This window comes from Canis aureus, chromosome 3, assembly GCF_053574225.1.
Source record: "Canis aureus isolate CA01 chromosome 3, VMU_Caureus_v.1.0, whole genome shotgun sequence".
Lineage (NCBI taxonomy): Eukaryota > Metazoa > Chordata > Mammalia > Carnivora > Canidae > Canis > Canis aureus.
In genome coordinates, this window is record NC_135613.1 from 78,064,084 (window position 1) to 78,074,886 (window position 10,803).

The window sequence follows — 10,803 nt, forward strand, 5'->3', positions numbered from 1 at the left end:
TGCCTCTATATGTCTGTGTGTGGATATACATATATATAAAAACATACATACAATGAATATATACACCTTTTAAACTTCCACAGTATATACTTAGTTACCTTTTAGTGAGCACCTTATAGACCAGAAACTGTGTTTTATATATATTACCTTGTAGTATTTTTATATATATTACCTTGTAGATCCTCCCCATATTCTGGCAAGGCAGGTTTTAGCAACCTCCCGCCCTCTCCACTACCATCCTGCAGATGAGGGACCTGAAGCTTAGGAAGGCCAAACGATTTACTCACGCTCACAAAGAATGTGACTTGTGTATAGCAGTCAGCACTGTGCCAGGCACAACAGGACCCGGGTAGTGACCATTTCGATGGTAATTGAAACTGGGATCTGTCTTGTAAGGAAGTAGGTGGTTGAGAAGGATTTGGGGAGGGAGGACCCGAGAGCAATTTCCTCCCAAAATGCTATGGGGGCTCCTACTGTGTTGATTATGGAGATTCTTCATGTGCCACGCTCTATAAGGGCAAAAACCATTTATCAATGTGATTATGATGTACGTAGTATTTCCAAAAGTGAAAATCTGCTAAAAGGGAGAGATATCTACTAGGAGGTGAGTATGTTAGACAGTGGACAGCAGCCAACACCATGGGGCCAAAGGTCCCATGCAACCTTCATTGGTTGGTACAGAGATGGCAATGATGAGCTATGCAAAGTAGGGAAATTCTTCCAAGGGCTCCATGTCCTCGTCAGGATGGCTTTTTCATCCAGCATTCACAAACGTTTTCATCTCCGCTCCTTGTCCTGCCTCTTCTTCCACTCCAGGCCCTAGCAAATGAACTTTGCTCTGTTCCAAGTACATGCCCCAGGCTTTCCCACTTTGGGCAGTTGCTCAAATTCTTTGCTCCATCTGGAATGCCCTTCTGTCTCCTTCTTTGCCAAATTTCTAAATATTACGGATCCTCAAGGCCTTATGCAAAGTCCTTTTTCTCTATGAAGCCTCTAACTGTTCAGCTGGAAATGGTCATAGTACATTCTCTATTTCTTTTTTGGTGGAACCTTCTTTATTTCTCCTTGCAGACATGTGTTTTCTGAAGGCTAAGCTCCTAGCTGTTTCACCTTTGTATTCTCAGTCTATAACATGTGACTTCAAATGTAATTGCCATTTACTCATTTACCAAATGAAAGAATAAATGTACAGATTCTGATAGAATGTTGAATTGCATATGGTGCTAGGTTGAAAGATGTTCCAGGGGTACCTGGGTGGCTTAGTCAGTTAAGCATCCGAGTCTTGATTTCAGCTCAGATCATGATCTCCGGGTCCTGGGATGGAGCTCCACCCACTTCAGGCTCCAAGCTCAGTAGGGAATCTGCTTGAGGATTCTTTCTCTCTCTCCCTCTGTCCCCTCCCTGCTTGTGTGCTCTCTCTCTCTCTAAAATAAATAAATCAGCGGGATCCCTGGGTAGCTCAGTGGTTTGGCGCCTGCCTTCGGTCCAGGGCGTGATCCTGGAGTCCCAGGATCGAGTCCCACATCGGGCTTCCCACATGGGGCCTGCTTCTCTCTCTGCCTGTGTCTCTGCCTCTGTGTGTGTGTGTGTGTGTGTCTCTAATGAATAAATAAAATCTTTAAAAAAAATAAAATCAATCAATCAATCTTTAAAAAAAGAAAAAAAGATGTTCCAGGAGAACTATATTTGTTCATTTACTAAGCACCTACTAGGTTCCAGTTCTTCTGCCAAGATTTATTACCAAATCCCCTCTGTTTTAGAACATATAGTCTCTAACAAACAAATATGAATAACAAAAGATCTCACAGTCTCCACGAGATACACATTAAACCAAAGTGAAAAATAAATACATTTTGTGTGTTGGCCAAAGGGGGAAGGGGTACCTGCATAGAGGTTGGGATTAGGAAAAAGAGTGCCAAGGTCTGACAAAGATGTGGAAAAAAGGCATGATTTAGATGAGCTTTGGATATTGGTTGGGAATCAAGAATACAAGTGGGCACCAGTCAGAACACAACTTCATGGTATGACCCTCATGGTCACGAGGGATGTACCTCCATTCAGCCCACAAACATCTACTAAGAAAGTAGCTTGGGCTAGGGGTTGGAATTACGAATACTAAAATGGCATATTTTTGGGACACCTAGGTGGCTCAGTGGTTGAGCATCTGCTTTCGGCTCAGGGTGTGATTCCGGGTTCTGGGATCGAGTCCCACATTGGGCTTCCTGCATGGAGCCTGCTTCTCCTTCTGCCTGTGTCTCTGTCTCTCTCTCACTGTGTCTCTCATGAATAAATAAATAAAATCTAAATAAATAAATAAACAAACAAATAAATAAATAAATAAATAAATAAATAAATAAAATGACATATTTTCTGTACCTTTAGACCTCACTGTCCAGGTGAGAGACAAGAAATGAGTGCCACAATGAGGGCTCTACTGAAGTTGGTTTGGGATGCTCTAGGGGGAGACAAGAGAACTTTTAATGTCTCTTGGTTGTAAGAGAGGTTTCCCAGAGGACTTGGCCTCCCAACAAGGTCTGAGGAAGCAGCATGATGTGAGGGTTTGAAATACAAACTCTAGAGTCAATCTGACGAGACAGAACTCAGGATCTGGGATCTGATTTCACTGTTAACCACTTGAATAACTTGAGTAAACACTGAGATTGAGGCTCACTTTCCTCCTCTGTAAAATGGGAAAATTGTATTACCTGTACCACAGAGTTATTATGAAGATTCAGTGAGAAAATCCCCAGATTGATTTTTCATTGAAGATGCAAGTGAGATGCCTCCTGGTTCACTTGTAGATTTTGGGTTGTTTGTTTTTAGCCTTGTAGCACCAGAGGTTGGCATCCAATTAAAGGGTTGGCTGGCTAAGCAGATAACTTCTCTCTAACGAATATCAAACGAGCTAAGCGATTTTGCAGGCAGCTAATCCCAGATTGGCAAATTGGCATTCACGCAAAATGATAGCTTATAGATATATAATGCGGCCCGTAACTTGAAATAAACAGGCTAATTTTCTAGCATGTTATTGGATGATGGGGGAGGAGAGAATAAGGGTCTTTATCCAGCTATGGGGTCTCTGAATTTGGCAGATTGGTTCTGTATAGGAGGATAAGGGACTCCTGAGAGTGCTCTTACCCTGTGGCATTGTTATTAGAAAGTGGATGATTTTTTTTGCTTATATTTTTCCCTTTTTAGAGCTCACTGACATCCGATTGCAATGAATATGTCTGACTGTTTATTGCAGTTCCGACTCTGAGTTAGTGAACAGTGAGCTATTAAAGCTAGAAAGAGCTCATATGCATCTCTAATTTCTGCCCCCAGGAAACATCACTTTGATACAGACTTTATGATAGCAACTATGTAAAATTATGTCCATATAAAATAGTAGGATTGAAAGCAGTTAGAGATTATTAAAGTTGTTTCTTGAGCCAGGGAGAGTTTTCTTTTCACGTAGTAGTGATCTCCCATTGCAAATTAAACATTTCATACTTCACTGTTATGAGGAAAGAAAGAAAACAAAACAGGACAATGGAGAGACAGGACCAGAAAAGAAGGAGGGAGGAAGGACATGGGAAAAACAGCAAGAAGGGGAGACAGGTTGGGAGAGAATGCTAGAAAAGGAAGGAAGTAAAAACAGAAGAGGGGAAAAAAACTTTGTGGAAAGTGGGGTTGGACTCATGGTGGCTGTGATTTCTGAACAATGTTAAGCAAGACCAAAACATAAGGTGTCTGTTCACACGTTTCCTTCATTCACTTTGGGAATTCTGGGAGAGCATTCAGGCATTCTTTACAGTTAACTCAGTCCATCCCATTGCATATACAGATGGTCCTTGACTTCAGGTGGGGTTATGCCCCAATAAACCAATTGTAAGTGGAAAATATTGAACATGCATGTAATACACTTAACCTACCCAACATCCTGGCCCACCCTAGACATGCTCAGAACACCCACATGAGCCTACGGTTGGGCAAAACCACCGAACACAAAGTCTAGTTTATAATAAAGTGTTGACTGTCTCATGTAACTGATTGAATACCATACTGGCCGTGAAAAAACAACATGGTTGTGTGGGTATAGGTATTAGTAGTTGACCCTGGTGATCGCAGGTAATTGAGAGCAACAACCCCTCCAGCAGCCCAGCATCACAACAGAGTATCATCCACACACTGCCAGTCTGGGAGAAGAACACAATTCAAAATTCCAAGTACGGTTTCTACTGAATGAGGATCTCTTATGCACCATTGTAAAGTCGAAAAGTCGCACGTAGGATCGTGGGGAGTCTGGAAGTGTCTGTACTATCTGTTCCAAACTATATAGCCTGTGAGCTTCCTCTGAGTTTTTTTTTTGCAGTGACTAAATCTCAGCTCCCTGGGTAGAATGTGGTGTCCTCAGACAAGGTCCAGGACTGAATTTTTCAGTTGTCTTCCTCCTCCTCCTCCTCCTTTAAAGATATTTATTTATTTATTCATGAGAGCCACAGAGAGAGAGGCAGAGACACAGGCAGAGGGATAAGCTTGATCCCAGGACCCTGGGATCACTACCAGAGCTGAAGGCAGATGCTCAACCACTGTGCCACCCAGGCATCCCTACTCATCTTCCTTCTTACCACCACTGCACACACACTCAGACAATAGGGGTGATGGAGAAGGCACTGAAGGTGCCTCTGTGGACACCAGTGGCCTGAGGAGAGGTGGGCAGGGACTCTGTCTTCTGTAACAGGCAAGCTACACCACTCCCAGTAACTCTGTCTTATGGCATCCAACATCCCGGGCACAGAGGGCACGTTTGGCAGATACCTTGCCATGGCTTGACTTTCCCGTTTCCTGCCAAACTATAGCCCTTATCTTCTTCAAAATGTGAAAAGCACTTTCTCTTGGAAGCTCTCCCAGATATTCATGCCTATTAATAAATTATCTAGGGGCACCTGGGTGACTCAGTCAGTTAAGTGTCTGCCTTGAGCTCAGTTCATGATCTCAGTGTCCTGGGATCGAGCCCCATATCAGCCCTCCCTGCTCAGCAGGGAGTCTGCTTCTCCTCCCTTTACTTGTGCTCTCTTGTGCTCTCTCTATCTCAAATAAATAAATAAATTTTTTTAAAAAAGAAAAGCATTTTAATACCCTTTTTAGATAATTGTTGATATTCTGATTTGCTCTTACACCAAAACTCAAAAAGTGATAGTTTCATATCTGCAGATTTTTTGTACTATCTGTACACTTGTGAGAGAATGAAAATAAAAAAGATACAAAAGAATCTTAACATTATCATGAGCATAGTTTGGACCTCATAGACCTGATAAGGGGCTGGGGTCCCACAGGGCTCCTTGGAGCCCACTTTGAGAACTGCTGGTCTGACCTGTGATACTGTTCTTTTTACCAGTGATTTAGGATGGACATGTGACCCAGACAAAAGAGAAATGAAGGGAATTCTTCAATCTATTTGGGAAAGTTTTCTCAAAGATAAAAAGGGTCCCATAGGAAGACAGAGCTGTGCTGGTTCTATGGGTCATTGTCATGATTTTGGGTTTGTCTTGGCTCTGCTGCAGGAGCTGCCTGAGGGTGACAGAGCAGATATCACTGAGCCACAACTGACCACATTCAAGTTACTTTGACCCAGGACTTAGAGTTCTGTGAAATTACTTTTATGTAGGGAGGAAGAAAAGAAGGAAGGGAGGGAGGGAAGAAGGAAAGGAGGAAGGGAGGAAGGGAGGGAGGGAAGAAGGAAAGAAGGGAGGAAGGGAGGGAGGGAGGGAGGAAGGGAGGAAAGGAGGAAGGGAGGAAAGGAGGAAGGGAGGAAAGGAGGAAGGGAGGAAAGGAGGAAGGGAGGAAGGGAGGAAGCTACCTTTTGAATATACTTCCAGACTTTTTTCTAAATGTTTATACATGTAACTTGATATTAGTTTCTGTATTCCTAGCACTTAGCTCAGTGTAATGCCTGTTACATCTCAGTGGTTAATAAATGTTCTTTGAAGGAATGAATACATGAACCACTGACTATTTCCTCGCATTCTGTTCTTTGTGAGGATGAAGAAAAGCAGGTCCCTCTAAGAATGACAAGTTTCCTGGGTGCTATGAGACATATCTAAACAGATATCCACAAAGCAGGCTGTTTTCTCTGTTTCTGGATACTAAACACCCCACCTCCCAGCATTTTGTGTCCTGAAGGAAATCAGGCATTAGCCTCGTATCACCTGAAAAATGGACACTTTATACTTTTACAGCGGCCTATAGTTTACAAAGTGCTTTCATAGGGCTCTAGTTTAGTCCTCAAAGTCGAGCTGTGATGCGGTGTCTTTATTTCCTTCTATGGATGAGGAAAGGGGGACGCGAGAGGCTAGTAGTGGTTCCAAGTTACGCCTGGAATAGTGGGTTTAGCGTTCCTGGGGGTGGGGTGCCCAGAAAGTCCATCAGGGGCTTTGTCACTGTGTCACTGTCTGAGGACCCTGGGGCGCAGAGGACAGAGGTGCAGGGAAAAGTGGCTTTTGTCCTTCATCCCATGCCCACCCCCTGGGAGGCAGAGTGGCCCATGATCTGTCTCAGTCGCATGGCACTGAAATGAGAAACCCTTGTTCTGAATGACTTTACCTGGAGGTGATCTCTTCCGCTAGACTGGCTGCGACATTAGAAATGGACAAAACCTAGGACGTTTCCCACCCGGAGCTCGATGGGAACTGGCAAGTGTCAGATTTGAAATTTCTCACTGCAACTCACAGGCTTCTGCTGACCTGGACTTGAACGCTCCAGCCTGGGAACAGTCCAGGATTAAATGTTGACAACTAGCTCAGGGGATATACGTAAAATGCCTTTAACTCCAGTAGGGGCAAGTGGCCACCCAGCCAGGGTTCGAGACCTGCCTTCTCATTCTGGCCCCGCCACGATTTTGTCACGTGCCTCTAGACAGATGGCATGTTCTCTCCAGAACTGAGCTTACGTATTTTTTAAAAGTTTATTTATTCAAGTTATTTAAGTTATGTAGGTATGTATGTATGTATGTATGTAATCTCTACACTCAATGTGGGGCTCAAACTCACAACCCTGAGATCAAGGATCACATGCTAGGGCACCTGGGTGGCTCAGTTGGTTAAGTGTCTGACTTCGGCTGAGGTCATGAGCCTGGGATACTGGGACGGAGCCCCCATCAGGCTCTGTGCTCAGCAGGGAGTCTGCTTCTCCCTTTCCCTCTGCCCCTTCCCCTACTTGTGCTCTTTCTCTCTAACTTTCTTTCAAATAAATAAATAAAATCTTTTTTAAAAAAGAATTGCATGCTTCACCAACTGAGCCAGCCAGCCACCCCTGAGCTTATGTATTTTTAAAAAGTTAGTAAGTGAATAAATAAATTAAAAACCAAAAAAAAAATGTAAAAAAAATTTTTTTTAAAGGTTCACCTGGGTGGCTCAGTGGTTGAGCATCTGCCTTTGGCTCAGGTCGTGATCCTGGGGCCCTGGGATCAAGTCCCACATTGGGCTCCTTGCAGGGAACCTGCTTCTCCTCTGCCTGTGTCTCTGCCTCTCTCATGAATAAATTAAAAAAAAAATTTTTTTTAAAGTAAGAATTAGGTGGTCTCAGAGAAAATAACCTCTGAAAGCACAAGGAGTGCCTACATAACTCCGTTTCCTTATTTTATTCTTTGTAATCTATGTCTTTAAATAAAAAAGCTTACTCATATAGCAAAAAAAAAGTGATTTATGGGACACACATATACGTATTAAAAAGTCTATAATCTCATAGAGGAGATATGTTAGATGTTGCTGAAAAAAAGTGATTGCCACTTGCTGCCTTGGCTCTTACCTAAGCCCTGGATTACTTCATGCTTTGAACAAATGGATGGGAATAAGAGTGCCCAGCCCTCATCTCTTCTGCAATAGCCTGATGGAACAGAGAGAGATCAGAGACCAAAAAGCCTGGTTTGAATTCCCAGCCCCATCACTGACCGACTTTGTGGACCTTGGGCAGGATCCCTGTTACCCCACCTGTAAAATGGGTATGTGGTAAGGAGTAAAGATAATTTCTGTGAGTTCTCTGGAGCAGTCCTGAGCTCACAGCTGGTGCTCAATGTGTGCGGCTGCCCTCTGTAACACGGGGCAGGGTAAGGTAAGCAGAACCGCGGGGCTATAGGACAGCAGGGAAAAATGTGATTATTTCATGTTTCAGGGCCAGGTGCCTAGGGAGGAGTGTTGAAGGAGGGCCCTGAGAGAGGGTCCTCAAATTTGAAAGGTGGAGGGAGGAGAGGGAAAAGCAAGACAAGGCAAGGAGGCAGGAAAAATGCAACGAATGTACAGGCAGTAGAAAGGAGCATATTCATACGGGCAAAGGTGCGTCAGGGCGGGTGAATTGGGGCCAGGTATTTGAGGGTTCAAGGTGACTGAGCATGGAGACTATCTTATAGGAAATGGGAAGCCATTGGAGGCGCTGAGCAGACGAGTGACAGGTTTAATACGTTACATTTCTATCTAGAAGGCAGTAGTAGCTGCAACCCAAGGAAAAACATGGTACACACTTCAGAGATGGACTTGGAAGCAGATGTCAATGAAGTCCTTCTATGCAGTCGCTGTGGGGCAATGGCAGATGCACTCTGTGACACCAGTCTATCATAACAGTCTTGGAGAGAGAGAGTGGGCTCACCTTGGGTAAGGTGGGCGAAGAAAGATGACTTTGGACAGACTTGGGGGAGGATAAGGTCACGTAAGGATTTCTGGTTCTCACAGTTGTGGACTTTAAATGGGTTAGTCATGTGAGATCTTGAATGTGGATCTACAGTTGGAGTCTTCAGGGACCCAGGGTGACAAGGCAACTTTATTTTAGCAATAAAGTAGCATGTTCTTCAGCCTCGACTCACATCAATGTTGAATAACAATCGCTGAGGACAGAAAAAGAAAAGACGAGAAAGAAGAGGGAAATGAAGGAATAGGGAAAGAGGGAGGGGAGGGACAGAAGAGGGGAAGGGGCTGGAGACAAGACAAAGAAAAGAAGAAAGTGGATCAGGGGTAGGGTCAAGGATTGGAGGCTGTCTGCTCTGGGGGGCCACACACAGCCCTGGCCACACAGCGGCCTGCCCTGGCTCGAGTCAGCCACTTGAGCGGCTGAGAGGAGGCGGGAGGCTGGAAGGCTGCAGTCAGCTGCATCTTTTTGGCTGTAAATAATCAAATGGAAAATGTTGGATGATTCTCCCCTGGCTCAGTCTGGAGGGAGGAGGGCTATTCATCAATCTTTAAGCTTTTTCACTTCTGGGGATTGTCACCCATGTCAGATCCATCTGGACATTTCTGCTTTATTTTTTTTTTCCCAAATGCCTTTGCCAGGAAGAATATTTAACACATTTAGATGTAAGAAACTAGGACATAGAGGCACATTGGTTTCTCCCTTTTTTCATAAAGCCCAAGTGTTCTTACGGGATCATTAGGTCCGTTAAATAATTTGTTAGTCATTCATTCATGCAACAGATATTTAAAAAAAATATCTTAAGAATTTATTTATTCATGAGAGACACAAGCAGAGACACAGGCAGAGGGAGAAGTCAGCTCCCTGTGGGGAGCCCGATGTGGGACTCGATCCCGAGACCCTGGGATCATGCCCTGAGCTGAAGGTAGACGCTCAACTGCTGAGCTATCCAGGAGTCCCAACACATATTTTTTAAAAATTTATTTATTTTAGAGAGAGAGCATGAGAGGGAGGAGAGACAAAGGGAGAGAATCTCAAGTAGATTTCCCTGTGACCATGGAGCCAGTGCAGGGCTCCTCAGAGGCTCGATCCCAGGACCCTGAGAGAGTGACCTGAGCCCAAATCAAGAGTTGTTGGATGCTTCCCCAACTGAGCCACCCAGGCGCCCCTACTCAACAACTATTTCACCAGGGCTCCATGCAAACAGAGGGCCTTGTAGACTGCTCTTGGTTGGGCGTCCCGCAGGACCACCTATGTCATAAAGATGAGATCACACGCTGGACGAAAGAACAGCAGATACTGCAAGACGTTCCCCTAGTTATGTTGCTGGTAACAAAACAAAACAAAACAAAACAAAACACAAAGCTCATTCATCTTCATGAGTTCCTTGTAACTTCCCTACAAGTCTCCCTTTCCCTGTTTTCTCCTCCTACTGCTGGTTACTCTCTGTGCTTAAAAGGGCTTCAGCTTGAAAGTAGCAGCCGGGTTAAATAGCCCCACTTCTTTGGCCATCAGCCTTAAATCACAGTCTCCTTTTTGGTCCTGCCCACTTCCTGTTTTTATCACATGTCTGGTCTTCCACACTCTTTCATTTATAATGGCTGCCCCTGATTAAATCCTTCCCAGGCCTGGCACCTCTTCTTTATTTGTCTCCTTATCTTTGAGCCTCACAACAAAATCCTGAAAGAAATGGAGACTCAGCTGGGTTTCCTTCCTTGCCTAAAACACAGAGCTGGGGGCGGGCTTTGAACCTTCAAGGGCCTGACCTTCGAGAGAGGGCTCCTTCCTTGACTCGGTGTGGCCTCCCCAACCTCCACCTGAGAGCTCTTCCCCCCTCCTGCTCTCGCCCTTGCCAAGGACCAGAGAATTTCAATCAGGAGACTGTGCCCCTTGGTTCTCTCTCTATTAATAAATGTTTGATTGATTCTAAATGAGCTGTCACTATGCCTTGGAGTGAGGATTACGAGCAGCTCCATAAGCAGATTGTAAAGTGACGGCCATGTGACCCAAGCTGTTACTGTGACAACAGCTGAGGAGGAAGACTAATTATGGAGATGGGGAGGAAGGGGACCAGGGGGCCTGAGGGGCAGGGCTGGGCGCTTCTGGCCTTATCAGGGCTTCAGCAACGGGAAGCCAGACTTTATT